At 42.4% G+C, this 18821-nt stretch overlaps 1 protein-coding gene across 6 annotated transcripts in view; it reads left to right on the forward strand.

Moving 5' to 3' along the window:
- Window positions 1-263: 263 nt before the first annotated feature.
- The window catches only part of LOC140208567 (NACHT, LRR and PYD domains-containing protein 3-like), a 47025-nt gene continuing 28467 nt past the window's right edge, over window positions 264-18821 (forward strand). For 3 of the 6 annotated variants that reach the window (XR_011888827.1, XR_011888826.1, XM_072277320.1), the window contains exon 1: window positions 264-422. The gene's annotated coding sequence lies outside the window, so the exon portion shown is untranslated. The remainder of the gene's footprint in view (window positions 423-18821) is intronic. The other 3 variants (XM_072277318.1, XM_072277319.1, XM_072277317.1) reach the window with 2 other exon arrangements.

Here is an 18821-nt window from a genome sequence, read left to right on the forward strand (position 1 = left end):
TTCAGTCGAATGCTGCACAATCTGTCATGTCTGTGTATGTGTATCTAAACATAGCCACAACATCTGTTGATATATTCGCATGTGCTTATGTACTTTTATTGGTAGAATCACAGCTGACGGCGAAAATTGCAAATACTTGTAAAATGTCATAAACCTATATGTATGTGTACATCCCGTGAGCCCTTTTCCCGCTCCCATTTTACCGCAGCTCTGCAGACTCTGCGGGTTTGTTTCCGAGGCCCCGCCCCCAGCTCTGGTGACGTATCAACTACAGTCCCGGCTTTCCTTCAGTTCTGTGTGGAAGCAGGTCGGCGGCGGCGGATCGTCTGCGGGGTCGGGATTGGGAGAGGACCATTACCCCAAGGGTCGGGAATCCGGGAAAGGATCCATTCTCCGACCGTGAAGGCATCAAGTTCTCATTGGTGAGTATTGAAACTGGTCTCAGCGTGCTCGCCTGTTATCGGGTGGTGACTCCCATTCACTTCTCCGTTCTGGCGGCCTCTCCACGCTTGCTGGTGAGAACATACCGGGGTCGGCCCGCGAAGTCGGACTTTCACACCGAGCCGCATGAGGTGAGCCGCCGCTCAACCCCTATTGCTCTGGTCCTAGCAGCGGAATGAGGTGGTGATGCCGGGATTAAACCCATCCGTTGTGATATATTCCGGGAATTTTACTTCCATTACTCGCCTCGGTATCGGATCCAACGTTCATATGGATCGATAACTCTTTCACTTAATTACAGGGCTTAGGAAGCGTCCCTTCGGCTTGTTGTGTTTTTGCTGTCAGTGTTGCTTAAGCAGAGTAATTGCACCTTCGGGACACTGTTCCACGTATACGTTTCACCTTTATCCCGTTCAGACAAGACAGTGAGATCGAGGTCTGTCGCGACCTTTCGTTGTGGGATGACATCGTTTTGTTTTTGTTGTTGAATCTTTTCCACTGTTACGACATGCCGAATCGCAGCCAATATCTATAACCCAAATAATAAGGGAAATAAGCCTTTTCCATTTTTCTGGGTTTCTGAATAATTTGTAAACTTCAGTTAAACATCACTTCAGAATCCGTTTATTATTATCATGTACGGAGATACAGTCAAAATCCTGTCTTAAATACCATTCATTCAGATCAACACATTACAACAGCTCTTCGAGGCAATAATAGGGTATTATAAAGCACTTTTGCTGCAGAGAAAGTGCAGTGTAGTTCGGCATACGGTGCAAGATCAAATGGAGTTATATTCTGAAGTCAGGAGACTACCTTGTCGTAGTGGGATCAATTCAGTTTGCTTCTAACAGCAGCGTGGAAGCGGTCCCTGAGATCTGGTCGATGTGTTTTCCATGTTTTCAAGTCTTCAATGTGGGTGAAAGGCGAGAATGCCCAGGGTTATAAGGATCTTAGATAATGCTGTCTGCTTTATCGATGCCAAAGGAAGTGCACGCACAGTTCAGGGAGGGGAGTCTGGCTTCTGCCATGTCCTCAGCTGTGCCCACAGCTTTCTACAGTTTCTAGTAGTCAAGTGTAGAGCAGTAGCCATATGAAGTCGTTATGTATCCCGATGGGATACTTTTTATGGGGTGTTAATAAGGTTTGAGGAGGGGTAAAAAGGATAAGCCAAAGTTATTGTTATTTGATCTACAAACGTAGTTTTGTCATTTTCGTGTTTTTATATCGTATTATGAGCTACTATTTAGTATCTGTGTATTGCTGAATGACCACCAGTGATTGTCCTTGATCCCTCACACACGTTGTTTCATCTCCTCATTCATACACATCTTGTGCAAATTCTATCCAGCCCGTGACTACCTTCCTCAATGTCATATCAGCAATGACTCCTCTATCCTTTCTCTTACCTTGCACCGTTTATCTCGTTGAGCTTCCCAGGAATCGTTTTTTGTTAGCTGGAACTACCAGAGGTTTAATTGAATGCCGCACCTGGTAGGGTAAGAGCTACAAGCTACAAGCCCAGGGTATGACAGAAAACATTCCAGCATGGGTAAAGCAGTAGTTGATAGGCAGGAGACAAGGAGTGGGAATAAAGCGAGCCTTTACTCTTTGGCTGCGGGTGACAAGTTGTGTTTTGCAAGGGTCTGAGACAGGACCGATTCTTTTTAGCTTGTATGTCAATGATCTGGATGATTGGATTGAAGATTGTTGCAATGTTTGCAGACGATATGGAGAGAAGTGGAGGGGCAGGTATTTTTGAGGATGTAGAGAGGTTACAGAAGGACTTAAGAAGATTAGCAGAATTCGCAATGACGTGACGAGTGAAATATAGTGTCGGGAAGGGCATGGTCATGCACTCTGGTAGAAGAAATGAAATGGTTTCCTTTTTTTTTAAATGGAGAGAAAATACAAATAACTGAGACGCAAAGGGGAACTTGAAAGACCTTGTACAGCATTCCCTAAAGGTTAATTTGCAGATTGGGTCTGTGGTGAGGAAGACAAATGCAATGTTAACACTCATTTCAAGAGGACTTGAATATAAAAGCAAGAATATAACGTTGAGACTTCATAAAGCACTGGCGGGGCCTCACTTGGAGTATTACGAACAGTTTTGGGCGGCTTATCTTATATTGGATGTGCTGAAACAGGAGGTGGTTCAAAGGAGGTTCACAAAAATGATCCAGGATTCAGTGGCTTGTTAAATGCGGAGCGTTTGATGACTCTGGGCCAATATTCACTGGAACCCAGAAGACTGAGGGGTGACCTAAGGAAAAACATATCGAGTGATAGATTGGCTGCGGACAGGACGTTTCCTCTGCCGGAGTAGACTAAGGCCTGACGTCACAGCTTCAGAATGGAGGGCCGCCCTGTTAGAACGGGGATGAGCCGGAATCTCTTTAGCGAGAGAGTGGTGAATCTGTGGCACCCTTTGCCGTAGGCAGCTGCGGGGGCCGTTTATATGAATATTTGAAATAGTGATCGAAGGATTCTTCATTGGCCAGGGATTAAATGGAGGAAGGTAGAAGATTGGGGCTGAAGAAAAATTGATCAGCTGGGAGTAAATGGTAGGAGCAGACTAGATGTTCCAAATGGCCTAAATCTGCTCCTATATCGATGCTCTTACAGTGTAAAAGCAACTATTACTGTTCTAGAGATTTACTTTTACAAAATTGCTGCAGCGTTATTATTTGTCCCAACGACCCTCGCAGCATGTGAGATTATTTATTATTTCCATTTAGGGTTATTTTCGGTTCATTATCTTGAATATGTTTCTTGCATTTGTAGCTTTTGAAAACATTGTTTTGAAATGGACTTCGGTAGAATGCTCAGTTGTGATTTATTCCCCTACAGCGCAGAAACAGGTCTCTCAGCCCATCTAGACCGTTAAGTTTTCTGCTTGGGCCATCCACTTGCACCCAAATCACAGCCCTCAATACTTCTCTCATCGATGTACCCGCGCAAACTGCACTGAAATGCTGCAAATGAACCTGCATCTACCAGTTCCGCTGGGAGCTGATTCCACATTCGCAACACCTTCTGAATGAAGTAGCTCTGATCTGATTCCCCTTAAATATTTCAATTGTCACCCTAAATTCATGACCTTACCAAAACTAAGGGGAAAATACCTTCATGCATTCACTCTATATAGACCGTTATAATACGGTATACCTCTATCAGGGGCTCCCAACCTGACGACAAAGGACCACTCGATTAATGGAGGGGGACCTTGGCGTAAACAAAAGGTTTTGGAACCCCTATCTAACTTGCTGCACCAATCCCTGAGAAGCGAGATTGTCCAGGGCTGTGAGGTTATGCTGGCTGCTTTGCTGAATCAGCGGGAAGTACAGACAGAGTCCATGCAGGGAGGTTTGTTTCTGTGATATGCTCAGCTCTGTCCACAGTTCTCTGCAGTTCTTCGCAGCCATAGGCAGAGCAGTAGCCAAATGAAGACGTGAAGTATCTTCTTATGGTACCTTGATGAAAGTTGGTGAGGGGCAAAGGTCATAAACCAAAGTTCCTATTATTTCTTCTATCTTCGTCATTTTAGGATCTTTCATGCATTACTATGAACTATTAATTCAGTATCCGTGTATTGCTGGAGGAATAACAGTGATTGCCCTTGATCCCTTTACCCCTTGTTTCCATCTTCTCATTCACTCCCAACTTGTTCAACATCTGTCAAGCCACTGTCCCTCCACCTTAATATCAACCATCTTGTTCAATCACTGTCCAGTCTGTATCCCACTATCTCAATGATATATATCAACCATCTTGTTCAATCGCTGTCCAGTCTGTATCCCACCACCTCAATGATCTATATCAACCATCTTGTTCAATCTCTGTCCAGTCTGTATCCCACCACCTCAATGATCTATATCAACCATCTTGTTCAATCACTGTCCAGTCTTTATCCCACTACCTCAATGAACTATATCAACCATCTTGTTCAATCTCTGTCCAGCCTGTATCCCACTACCTCAATGATCTATATCAACCATCTTGTTCAATCACTGTCCAGTCTGTATCCCACTATCTCAATGATATATATCAACCATCTTGTTCAATCTCTGTCCAGTCTGTATCCCACTATCTCAATGATATATATCAACCATCTTGTTCAATCTCTGTCCAGACTGTATCCCATCACCTCAATGATATATATCAACCATCTTGTTCAACCTCTGTCCAGTCTGTATCCCACTATCTCAATGATATATATCACCCATCTTGTTCAATCTCTGTCCAGTCTGTATCACACTATCTCAATGAAATATATCAACCATCTTGTTCAATCTCTGTCCAGTCTGTATCCCACCACCTCCATGATATATATCACCCATCTTGTTCAATCTCTGTCCAGTCTGTATCACACTATCCCAATGAAATATATCAACCATCTTGTTCAATCTCTGTCCAGTCTGTATCCCACCACCTCAATGATATATATCAACCATCTTGTTCAACCTCTGTCCAGTCTGTATCCCGCTATCTCAATGATATATATCAACCATCTTGTTCAATCTCTGTCCAGTCTGTATCCCACCACCTCCATGATATATATCAACCATCTTGTTCAATCTCTATCCATACTGTATCCCATCACCTCAATGATATATATCAACCATCTTGTTCAATCACTGTCCAGTCTGTATCCCACCACCTCAATGATATATATCAACCATCTTGTTCAATCACTGTCCAGTCTGTATCCCACCACCTCAATGATATATATCAACCATCTTGTTCAATCACTGTCCAGTCTGTATCCCATCACCTCAATGATATATATCAACCATCTTGTTCAATCTCTGTCCATACTGTATCCCATCACCTCAATGATATATATCAACCATCTTGTTCAATCACTGTCCATACTGTATCCCATCACCTCAATGATATATATCAACCATCTTGTTCAATCACTATCCATACTGTATTCCATCACCTCAATGATCTATATCAACCATCTTGTTCAATCTCTGTCCAGTCTGTATCCCATCACCTCAATGATATATATCAACCATCTTGTTCAACCTCTGTCCAGTCTGTATCCCACCACCTCCATGATATATATCAACCATCTTGTTCAATCTCTATCCATACTGTATCCCATCACCTCAATGATATATATCAACCATCTTGTTCAATCTCTGTCCATACTGTATCCCATCACCTCAATGATATATATCAACCATCTTGTTCAATCACTATCCATACTGTATCCCATCACCTCAATGATCTATATCAACCATCTTGTTCAATCTCTGTCCAGTCTGTATCCCATCACCTCAATGATATATATCAACCATCTTGTTCAACCTCTGTCCAGTCTGTATCCCACTATCTCAATGATATATATCACCCATCTTGTTCAATCTCTGTCCAGTCTGTATCACACTATCTCAATGAAATATATCAACCATCTTGTTCAATCTCTGTCCAGTCTGTATCCCACCACCTCCATGATATATATCACCCATCTTGTTCAATCTCTGTCCAGTCTGTATCACACTATCTCAATGAAATATATCAACCATCTTGTTCAATCTCTGTCCAGTCTGTATCCCACCACCTCAATGATATATATCAACCATCTTGTTCAACCTCTGTCCAGTCTGTATCCCATCACCTCAATGATATATATCAACCATCTTGTTCAACCTCTGTCCAGTCTGTATCCCACTATCTCAATGATATATATCACCCATCTTGTTCAATCTCTGTCCAGTCTGTATCACACTATCTCAATGAAATATATCAACCATCTTGTTCAATCTCTGTCCAGTCTGTATCCCACCACCTCCATGATATATATCACCCATCTTGTTCAATCTCTGTCCAGTCTGTATCACACTATCTCAATGAAATATATCAACCATCTTGTTCAATCTCTGTCCAGTCTGTATCCCACAACCTCAATGATATATATCAACCATCTTGTTCAACCTCTGTCCAGTCTGTATCTCGCTATCTCAATGATATATATCAACCATCTTGTTCAATCTCTGTCCAGTCTGTATCCCACCACCTCCATGATATATATCAACCATCTTGTTCAATCTCTATCCATACTGTATCCCATCACCTCAATGATATATATCAACTATCTTGTTCAATCACTGTCCAGTCTGTATCCCGCTATCTCAATGATATATATCAACCATCTTGTTCAATCTCTGTCCAGCCTGTATCCCACCACCTCAATGATCTATATCAACCATCTTGTTCAATCTCTGTCCATACTGTATCCCATCACCTCAATGATATATATCAACCATCTTGTTCAATCTCTGTCCAGTCTGTATCCCACTATCTCAATGATATATATCAACCATCTTGTTCAATCACTGTCCAGTCTGTATCCCACCACCTCAATGATATATATCAACCATCTTGTTCAATCACTGTCCAGTCTGTATCCCATCACCTCAATGATATATATCAACCATCTTGTTCAATCTCTGTCCATACTGTATCCCATCACCTCAATGATATATATCAACCATCTTGTTCAATCACTGTCCATACTGTATCCCATCACCTCAATGATATATATCAACCATCTTGTTCAATCACTATCCATACTGTATTCCATCACCTCAATGATCTATATCAACCATCTTGTTCAATCTCTGTCCAGTCTGTATCCCATCACCTCAATGATATATATCAACCATCTTGTTCAATCACTATCCATACTGTATCCCATCACCTCAATGATCTATATCAACCATCTTGTTCAATCTCTGTCCAGTCTGTATCCCATCACCTCAATGATATATATCAACCATCTTGTTCAACCTCTGTCCAGTCTGTATCCCACCACCTCCATGATATATATCAACCATCTTGTTCAATCACTGTCCATACTGTATTCCATCACCTCAATGATATATATCAACCATCTTGTTCAATCACTGTCCATACTGTATCCCATCACCTCAATGATATATATCTGTAATATTTCTTCTAACATTTGCTTTCATTGTGATGTATTTTCTTGCCACTTTTACCTCACAGAATCTTCCAGGAACTTTTTTTTTTAACTAGAGCTACCGGAGGGTTAATTGAACGCAGCTCAAGGCAGGGTAAAAGCAGTCATTGCAATTTTTAGTTTCACCGTTACAAATTGGCTGCAGTGATAATTCTTGCCATAATGAAACTCACAGCATGTGATGTTGAGTTTGTTATTTCCCTTTTCGGTTATTTTCAGTTCTTTAACTTTTGGGTGTTTCTTGCATTTGTAGCTTCTTATGATAATACTCTGGAATGATTAAATTCTTCTTGGAAATGGACTTGTGTAGAACGTTCAATTTAGATTCATTCTCTTACAGCGCAGAAAGACGTCTTTCAGCCCATTCGTCCGTGCCATTCCCAGCATGGTCCCATCCACATGCCTCCATACCATACTCTTCCATAGCTCTTTCATCCATATAGATGTAAATAACTATTCTTAAATACTGATCTGCACCGACCACTTCTGCTGGGAGATGTTTCCATGGACCCCTCGTTAATGGTAGTGTTGTATGATATTAAAAAGGCGGGTACCACAGCTGGAATCTCCGCTCATTTTCCTGTGCTCCAGGAAATCAAGTTCTAAACTGTTCAACCAACCCATGCCATCATTTCCTTAACTAGCAGCAACATCTGTGTAATTTCCCCTGGACTCTTTCACGATTATTGAGTTTTTTTTCAAGTAACTGATCGGAACTCCACAGAATTCTGCAAATTCGGATACACAGTGTCTTTTACAACTTTAACGTTAACATCCCAAATCCTCTTATTAAGGCCATCTCCTGTGCCTGTGGGCATTTTATATATCTCTGCCAGCATTCGCGCAGTTTCATCACTAGCGTTCCAAATGCACATGGCAAACAAGTTGTCATGCTCTAGACATTTACCTATGCAAATTCACCTCAGGAGAGCAAGCACCTGTTCTGTAAACTGGATACAATCTATGACTTGACTCATGTTTCCTCACTTCTATCGTCTTTATATCTTTCTCCCAAGTACGTGCAGACTCAGATAAATCCTTCAAGAATTCCCCCATCTTGTAAGGAAACAACAGATTTTCTCATTTAATTATACGGCCAATAAATAGTTTGTTATTCGTGGAAATGTGCTTATTACTCTGGTTGTTTACAAAGTTTTCAAGAATGATTTGTGGAATTAAAAGCTTTATGTATGTAGTACCTTTGCTGTCTCTGGGGCTGTTCTCAAGCAGGCATGGGGCGCTGGTAGCAGGAACCTCATTGAAACATAGCAGATACTGAAATCTCAATGGGGTGGACGGATGAAAAAGTTTTCATCAGCAGTGGAGTGTAGGAACTGAGAGGATAACCCCACAAGCCATTCAGTTTTATCTGTAAATCTACTCCTCCAACATTTTATCCAGTAGCAGGGTCCGAACCTGGCTGTATTGTCAACTGCAGTTTTATGTTATTTGAAGGTACAGAAATTTGACAGCATTTTGAGTCGCTTAACTAAGCAAAGACAGAGACCTCATAAATATCACCACAATGTAATGCCTTTTCAGAATAATACATTACCGACGTTTGAAGCAGACTGGTCATATTCAACAAAGTGCTTTATTTTGGACCAGCTTCTGCACTGCTGAAAGTTCTGTGGAGCTGCAGTTAACAGCAGATTTACTGGATGCACCTCGACAGGGTTAAAACAACAACTGGCATTTTAGTTTCACCATTACAAAATAGCAGAGTGTTCAGTGTTCGTTGTGGTCATAAGGAAATTCAGAGCATATGAGGTTGAATGTTACTTCCTTTTTCGTTTACTTCTGGTGGGCCTCTTCCTCAATCACCAGGGTAACAGCCCACCAGAACTGCAAGGAGTGTTGAAGATTTTTATCACTCTGTAGTCAGAGCCCTTTAACGGAGAGACAATGGCCTCAGGATTCAGTGTGGATTCGAGGAAGCTTTGAGAATTTTCTGTATGGAATATACGATGTCTGTGTTGAAATACAGAGATGACTAATGAATATTGAGATTGCATTTGGTCAAATCTTTTCAGGATGTCACAAACATCCTGCAATCGGTCAATAGCTGTGAATCAAAAGAAAAGACAAATCTGCTCTACTGAGCTTCCAGGACTATATTTACTATTAACTGTTAAAACATGTTCTTCCTGTTCCACAACGGGAAATGTGGCGGCTAACTAACCTGGTCTAGATCTCACTTACCAATAGAATAATCAACACGTATGTTCAATTCAGCTGTGGAGACAAGTTGAAACGTATCCACGTCCACGTTGTGACCCAAGGCCTGGAGTTCAACCACAATCTCCGTCCAGGCAAAGGTTGTTCAGGGTCCAGTTCAGACATGAGTTTTTCAGGAGTGTTAGTTTGTCAACCGGGAACAGCTGAGACACTGCAGCACATTGCCTGTAACAAAGAATTCTGGGAGTGCTAGGCCATGGTTGTAATCCTGGGATGGGGATGCCAAGAATATGGAATTTGCAGTGTTTGAGTTTAAAACATAAAAACATAAGAAATAGGAGCAGTAGTAGGCCATCCGGCCCATCCGGCCTACCCCGCTATTCAATAAAATCGTGGCTGATTTGTCCGTAAGCTCAACTCCATCTACCTGCCTTTTCCCCATAACCCTTAATTCTTACAATGTTAAATCTATCTAACTGTATATTATACATATTTAGTGAAGAAGCCTCAACTGCTTCCCTGGCGGAGAATTCCACAGATTCACCACTCTGTGGGAAAAAAAAAACAGTTTCTCCGCATCTTCGTTCTGAATCTTCCCCTGAATCTTGAGACAATGTCCCTAGTTCTAGTTTCACCTACCAATGGAAACAACTTTCCTACTTCTACCTTATCTGTCCCTTCCAAGCTTCGCCCGAGTTTATTGCTTCTACTGATGGTGCTGGAGATTCCACCTTCCGCAAGGTAGCAGAAGTTTCGGACAGATGGGTACGGGTTGCGGGGAATCTCTGATTACACCATCCTGTGTGAGACGTGGGGAAGATGTGCGAATCTCTTGGGGGTGGGTTGGGATCCTGTGAGGACGGGTCCTGGGATACCACACAAGTGTAGACACATATATAATGGACCCATCGATCAAGCTGCCCGGGCGTATCAGGTGATGAATTAGTATTTATGTTCTCTGCTCAGATGTTTGGGTCTGTGGCTCATTTAGAAGCAAAGAAGAGAATGAGTTGCCATTCCCTCCACCACAGTGAGTGGCTGTGAGTTAATGGGCTGTTCCGTGTTTGCAGCAGTAAACGTGGGTCCGGGGTTTAGTGTTCAATCCAAGTTTGGAAAGTCCCTCACACTGTCCCCTGTCTGTCAGCTAGTGGGAGTCAAATAGAAACTCGAGAAGGAGAAGCTAAACTCAGAAGTATCCATATTACAGTGGTGTAAATGGAATTACAGAGGCCTGAGAGAGGAATTGGACCGAATTGTTTGGAATTGATCACTTACAGCAGAGCATCAATTTGTGGGAAGTTAAAGGGTTGGTAAGGCTATAAAAACAAACAGAAGGCAACAAAAGTTGTTAAGAAGGTAAAGGAGGAATACTAAAGTAAAAAAGCTAATAATATTAAAGAGGTTACTAAACGTTTATTCAGATACATAAACTGTGAAACAGAGACACGAATTGATATCACAACGCTGGAAAACGATACTGGAGAGGTAGTAAAGGGGGACACGTCATGGCGGACGAACTGAATAAGTATTTTACACCAGTCTTCATGGAGGAAGACACTAGCAGTAAACTGGAAGTTCCAGGTGTCAGGGGGCATGACGTGTGTGAAATTACCATAACTAGAGAGAGGTCTCTTGGGAAACTGAAAGGTCTGAGGTTAGATATATCACCTGGACGAGATGGCGTGTACCCCAGAATTCTAAAAGCGGTGGCTGAAGACATCGTGAGACATTAATAAATTTATTTCAAGAATCACTAGCTTTTGAAATGGTTCCGGAAGAGTGGAAAATTGCAGATGTCACTTCACTCTTCAAGAAAGGAATGGGGCAGAAGGGTGCCAATATGCCAACTTGTCTGAGCTCAGTATTTGGGAAGATATTGCAGTCGATTATTAAGGATGTGGTCTCAAAGGACTGGGAGACCCGTCATAAAATAGGTCATGATCTTGCCGGACAAATCTGACGGAGTTCCGTGAGGAAATAACAAGCATGATAGACAAAGGAGAACCGGTTGATGCTGTGTACTTGGATTTTCAGAAGGTCTTTGTAACGCTGCCACACATAAGGTTGCTTAACAAGCTACGATTCATGGTATTACAAGAAAAATTCTGACCTGTATAAAGCCATGGTTGATTGTAAAGGGACAAAGCGTGGGAATAAAAGGAACCTTTTCCAGATTGCTCCCGGGTACCAGTGATATTCCACAGGGGTCTGTGTTGGAACAGATTCTTTTCCGTCGTTTGTCAATGTTTTGGACGATGGAATTGATGGCTTTGTTGCAAAGTTTGCAGACGGAATGAGGATAGGTGGAGGGGGATGTGGTTTTGAGGAATTAGAATGGCCACAGATTAGGAAACTGGGCAGAGAAATGGAATACAGTGTTGAGAAGTGTATGTTCATGCACTTTGGTAGACGAAATGAAAAGGTTAGTTACTTTCAAAATACAAAAGAAAACTGAAGTGCAAACAGACATGGGGGTCCTAGTGCAAGAATCCCTAAAGATTAATTTGCAGGTTGAGCCTATCGTGAGAAAGGCAAATGCGATATTAGCATCCATCTGAAAAAGAATAGAATATAAAACCAAGGATCGATTGTTGAAACTTGATAAAGCACTGGTGAGGCCGCACTTGGAGCATTGTGAACAGGTTTAGGCCTCTTAACTTCGAAAGGATTGTGCAGAAGCTGTATAGGGTTCAAAGATTGTTCACGGAACTGACTCCACGACTGAAAGGCTTGTCATATGAACAGCGTTTGATACCTCTGGGCCAGTATTCACTGGAATTCAGAAGAATGAAGAGTGACCTGACTGAAACCGATCGAATGGTGAAAAGACTTGGTAGAGTCGATGTGGAAATGATGGTTCCTCTGCTGGGATAGTCTACGAGCAGATAACACGCCCTCAGAATAGAGGGGCGTCCTTTCAGAACGGGGTGAGCAGGAATGTATTTTGCGAGGGAACATTGAATCTGTGGAAGTTTCTTTCTTTGCCACAGGTAGCTGTGGAGGCCAAATCTTTGTGTATATTTAAGACGGAGGTTATTAGGTTCTTTATTGGTCAGGGTATGAAACTATGTGCTGAGAAGGCAGGAGATTGGGAATGTCAGGAAAATTGGATCAGCAATGAAGAAAGTGCGGAGCAGACTCGAAAGGCCAAATGGCCTAATTCTCCTCCGACATCGTATGGACGAAGGGAGATAGAACATAACATCACGGGATCTTGCTCTTTGGAATCAAATGTTGAAACATTTTCCTGAACCTCCTTTTAACCCTCTCTATTTCTAACGCATCCTTTCTCATGTTAGGGGCCCAAACCTGCGCACAATACTCTAAGTGACGGAGGAAAGGGAGGTTGGCGCACAATAGAAAAAGCTTGGAGACAGTGAGATAGGGAGGATAGGCAGGTGATAGACAAGGGACACGCTCAGTCCGATGGTTTGAGTTGTGTCTATTTTAATGCGAGGAGTATCATGAATAAAGCGGATGAGCTTAGTACATGGATTAACATTTGGAGCTATGATGTTATGGCTATTACAGAGACGTGGATGGTGCAGGGGCAGGGATGGCTACCTCAAGGGCGTGAACTTACATGTTTCAGAAAGGATAGGGAGGGAGACAAAAGAGGTGGGGGCGTGGAACTGCAGATCAGAGAGAGGGTCACGGCTGCAGAAAAGGACGAAGTCATGAAGGGTTGTCTACGGAGTCTCTGTGGGAGGAACTTAGGAATAGGAAGGGGACAATAACTCTACTGGGTGTTTTTATAGACCACCCAATAATAACAGGGAAATGGAGGAGCAGATAGGGAGGCAGATTCTGGAAAGCAAAAATAATAACAGGGTTGTTGTGGGAGATTTTAATTTCCCAAATATTGATTGGCATCTCCCTAGAGTGAGGGGTTTAGATGGGGTAGAGTTTGATCTGTGTGTCCAGGAGGGTTTCTTGACACAGTATGTAGATAAGCCTACACGAGGAGGGGCTGTACTTGATCTGGAATTGGGAAATGGTCTGGTGTCGGGTGTCTCAGTGGGAGAGCATTTTGGAGATAGTGATCACAGTTCTATCTCCTTTACCACAGCATTGGAGAGGGTTGGGAACAGATAATGTTAGAGAAAAGTTTAATTGGAGTAAGGGGAAAAACGAGGCTATCAGGCAAAACTTGGAAGCATAAATTGGAAACAGATGTTCTCAGTGAAATGTACGGAAGAAATGTGGCAAATGTTCAGGGGATATTTGCGTGGGGTTCTGAGTAGGTACATTCCAATGAGACATGGAAAGAATGGTAGGGGACAAGGTGCGTAGTGTACAAAGGCTGTTGTAAATCGAGTCAAGAAGAAAAGAAGAGCTTACGAAAGGTTCCATAAACTTGGTCATGATATGAATATGGAAGATTATAAGGCTAGCAGGTATGAGCTGAAGAATGAAATTCGAAGAGCTAGAAGGGCTATGAGAAGGCCTTGGCAGACAGGATTAAGAAAAACCCCAAGGCATTCTACAAGTATGTGAAGAGCAAGAGGATAAGATGTGAGAGAATAGGACCAATCAATTGTGACAATAGAAATGTGTGTATGGAACCGGAGGAAATAGCAGAGGTAATTAATGAATTCTTTGCTTCAGTATTCACTGTGGAAAAAGATCTTGGAGATTATACGTATGACTTGCAGTGGACTGAAAAGCCTGAGAATATAGATATTAAGAAAGGGGATGTGCTGGAGCTTTTAGAAAGCATCAACTTGGATAAGTCACCGGGTCCGGACGGGATGTATCCCAGGCTACTGTTTGAAGCGAGGGAATGGATTGCTCAGCCTCTTGAAATGGTCTTTGCATCATCAACGAAGACGGGAGAGGTTCCGGTGGTTGGAGGGTTGCGGATGTTGTTCCTTTATTCAAGAAAGGGAGTAGAGATAGACCAGGAAATTATACAACAGTGAGTCTTACCTCAGTGGTTGGTAAGTTGATGGAGAAGATCCTGAGAGGCAGGATTTATGAACATTTGGAGAGGCATAATATGTTTAAGAATAGTCAGCATGGCTTTGTCAAAGGCAGATCGTGCCTTCGGAGCCTGATTGAATTTCCTGAGGGTGTGACTAAACACATTGATTAAGGTAGAGCAGCAGATGTATTGTACATGGATTTTAGCAAGGCATTTGATGAGGTACCCCATGCAAGGCTTATTGAGAAAGTAACGAGACATGAGAACCACGGGGACATTGCTTTGTGGATCCAGAACTGGTTTGTCCACAGAAGGCAAAGGGTGATTGTAGACGGTCATATTCTACATGAAGGCCGGTGACCTGTGATGTGCCTCAGGGATCTGTTCTGGGACACCTACTCTGTGCGATTTTAATGAATGACCTGCATGAGGAAGTGGAGGGATGATAAATTTGCTGATGACACAAAGGTTGGTGGTGCTGTGGATAGTGTGGAGGACTGTCAGAGGTTAGAGCGGGACAGTGATAGGATGCAAAACTGGGCTGAGAAGTGGCAGATATAGTTCAACCCAATAAGTGTGAGGTGGTTCATTTTGGTAGGTCAAATATAATGGAAGAATATTGCATTAATGTTAAGACTCCGGCAGTGTGGAGGATCAGAGTGATCTTGGGGTCTGGAGTCCATAGGTCACTCAAAACTCCGACGCAGGTTGACTCTGTGGTTAAGAAGGCATACCATGCATTGGTCTACATCAATCACGGGATTGAGTTTAAGAGCCGAGAGGTAATGTTGCAGATATACTGGACCCTTGTCAGACCCCACTTGAAGTACTGTGTTCAATTTTAGTCGCCTTACTATGGGAAGGACGTGGATATCATAGAAAGGATGCAGAAGAGAATTACAGGGATGTTGCCTGGATTTGGGAGCACACTTTGTGAGAATAGGTGGAGTGAACTCGGCCTTTTCTCCTTGGAGCGACAGCGGTTGAGCGGTGACCTGATAGAGGTGTATAAGATAATGAGAGGCATTGATCGTGTGGATAGTCAGAGGCTTTTCCCCAGGGCTGAAAGGGCTCGCACGAGAGGGCTTATTTCAAGGTGCTTGGAAGCACATACAGAGGAGATGTCACGGGTAAGGTTTTTACGTAGAGAGTGGTGAGTACGTGGAATGGGCTGCCGGCAGCGGTGGTGGTCGCAGAAACGATAGGGTCTTTTAAGAGATTCCTGGATGGCTACATGGAGCTTAGAAAAATAGAGGGCTTTGGGCAAAGCCGAGGTAGTTCCAAGGTATATGTTCGGCAGAGCTTGGTGGGCCAAAGGGCCTGTACTGTGCTGTATGTTTTCTATGATTCTATATGTTGCATAATCAGGACTTCATAAATTCTCAAGAGTTCATCATTCCTTTTATATTACAGTCCTCTTGAAATGAATGCAGAGATCGCATTTGCTTTCTTCACCACCGGCTCAGCCTGTATATTAATATGTAGGAAACTACACAAACTCTCCCAAGTCTCCTTGCACCTTTTTAAAATTATTTTTGGCCCAGCTTGTCCATTATCTCCACACAACTAAACTGGGAAATGTATTATTATTTTACAGACAATTTCTTCACTGTCTATTACATCCCATCTCGGTATAATCCACTTATTTGCTGCTCTCGTTTGCCATATTTTCATCGGTATTCTCTATCATTACTATCAGTGCCAAGCACCCAGTCACTTTCCCTGCAGCACCTGGCGAGTCTCAGCCTATATTCAGAGAGACAACCATCTGCAATCTCTGTCTTCTACCTGACCCTACGCACCTTTCCCTTTTGGACCAGCCTTCCATGCAGAATAATTTGATTAGACATGACCTGCCAGTCTGATCAATAAGCCCAGTCTTTCGAAATACTATCAATTCCATTTCGTAAAATACCTTCCAAGGACATACCCAAGACTGATGTCAGGATCGCGTGCATATTGTATCCCTTCGAGCCTTTCTAACACAATTGTGGAAAACCAGCTCTCCTCCCATCTTCTGGCATATCACCCACAGCTCTGTGCATTTTACATGTCTCTGCCAGATTTCGAGCAGTTTCTGCACTGACCTCCCACAGGGTCTGAGGGAACACCTTGTCAGGCCCTGGGGATTTATCCATTCTAATTCAGCAAGCACTTGTTCTGTAATCTGTATACAATCCATAACAAGGCTAACATTTCCAGATTTCTATAGTCTCTGTATCTGTCTCCGAAGTAAATACAGGCAAACAAAAACATTGAAGATCTACCCTATCCCATTCGGTTCCTTGGCTAGATAGCACGCTAATCTTTTTTGACAGTTAATTGGGCAGTAAGAAACAATACATTTGGCTCAATAAACTATTCCGCCACCAAATTGTCTGTATCCATGGAAATGTGCCCATTACAGTTGTTATTTACAAAGTTGAGAAAAGTGATTCTGGAATGAAAACCTTTATGTATGAGGAGCAATTGGTGTCTCTGGGCCTGTTCTCAATGGAGGGGTGGTGACTCTCGGAACAGGAACCTCAATGAAATCCTGAGGTCTAGATAGAGTGAATAGGGTCAACAGTATTCAACAGTAGGGGAGTCTAGTAACTAAGGTCACAATTTCAATCTATTCAATTGTATCTGTGTACCTTCCCTTCCATCATTCTGTCCAGTAGCAGTATCTGAATTGAACCTTTATCAATGCCTGGGGTTGATCATAGATATAAGCTATTTGCAGACACAAGAATATGATGGAACTTTAACCACTTAATCAAACAAAGAAGTAAACTTTATGGTTATCACCACAATCTATTCTGTGATATTTTTTTTAAAATATCCCGTAGTTGCCATTTGGACCGGATAGGTCGCATCAAATAACATGTTTTGATTTTGGAACAGCTTCTGCACTGCAGGAAGTTCTGTAGGGATGGAAATACCAACAGATTTACTGGATACGCCTCGAGATAGGGTTAAAACAGCCACTGAAATTTTAGCTTCCCCATTACAAAATGGCTGAGGGTTCAATATTCATCTTTGTCATCATGAAACTCAGAGCATGTGAGTTGTTCCTTATTTCCTATTTTCAGTTAGTTCTGCTGATCCACTTCCCCCATCACCAGGGTAACACCCGCCAGAGCTGCAAGGAGTGTTGAGCATTTTTATCACTCTCTGGTCACCGCCCCTCAGTGACCTCAGAAACCGGGGTGGATGTCTGGATGCCTTGAGCATTCACTGTACGGAATATATGATGTTTCTATTGCAATAAAGAGATAAAGAATTAATGCAGGGATTGCATTTATGCAAATATCTTCAGAATGTCACAAACATCTTGCAGTCAGCAATATTTGTGATTCACAATGACAAAAACCCGTACTGAGTTTCCAGTGATTTATTTTCAATTTTATATTAAAAGCATTTTCTTATTGTTTCACTATGGGAGATGTGGCGGCGAATTGCATTGATCCAGGTCCCGCTCCGCAATAGGACAATAAACATATGTGCTCAACTCACCTGCTGAAGACAAGTTAAAATATGTTCCCACCCACTGGTGACCCATGGTCCGGGTTCCCCGCCCAGTTAAAGCATCATCAGCTTCTAGGTCTATTATGGGATGGAGAGGAGTGTTAAGTTTAGAACTGGGATTAGACGTCTTGGGAGTGTTGGTGCTTGGGCTATAAGCCTGGGATGGGAACTGGCACAGCGTTCACCTCTGTAATCTGTTCTGTAATCCGTATATAATCTACAAAAAGACTAACTTTTCTGGATTTCTATATTCTCTGTATCTCTCTCCCAAGTAAATACAGACATACAAAAGTCATTGAATATCTACTCCATCCCCTTCGGTTCCTTGTCTAGATACCACACTGATCTTTTCTAACAGTTAATTCGGCAGTGAGAAATATTTGGCTCAATAAATTATTCCGCCACCAAATTGTCTGTATCCGTGGAAAAGTGCCCATTACAGTTGTTGTTTACAAAGTTCACAAGAGTGATTCTGGAATGAAAAGTTTTATGTATGAGGAGCACTTGGTGTTTCTGGGCCTGTTCTCAATGGAGGGGTGGTGACTCTCGGAACAGGAACCTCAATGAAATCCTGAGGTCTAGATAGAGTGGATAGGGACAAGATGTATTCAACAGTAAGGGAGTCTTGTAACTGACGTCACAATCTCAATCTATTCAATTGTATCTGGGTACCTTCCTTTCCATCATTCTGTCCAATAGCAGCATCTGAATTGAACCTGTATCAATGTCTGGGGTTGATCATAGATATAAGCTATTTGCAGACACAAGAAT

Source organism: Mobula birostris, chromosome 13 (genome assembly GCF_030028105.1).
Source record: "Mobula birostris isolate sMobBir1 chromosome 13, sMobBir1.hap1, whole genome shotgun sequence".
NCBI lineage: Eukaryota > Metazoa > Chordata > Chondrichthyes > Myliobatiformes > Myliobatidae > Mobula > Mobula birostris.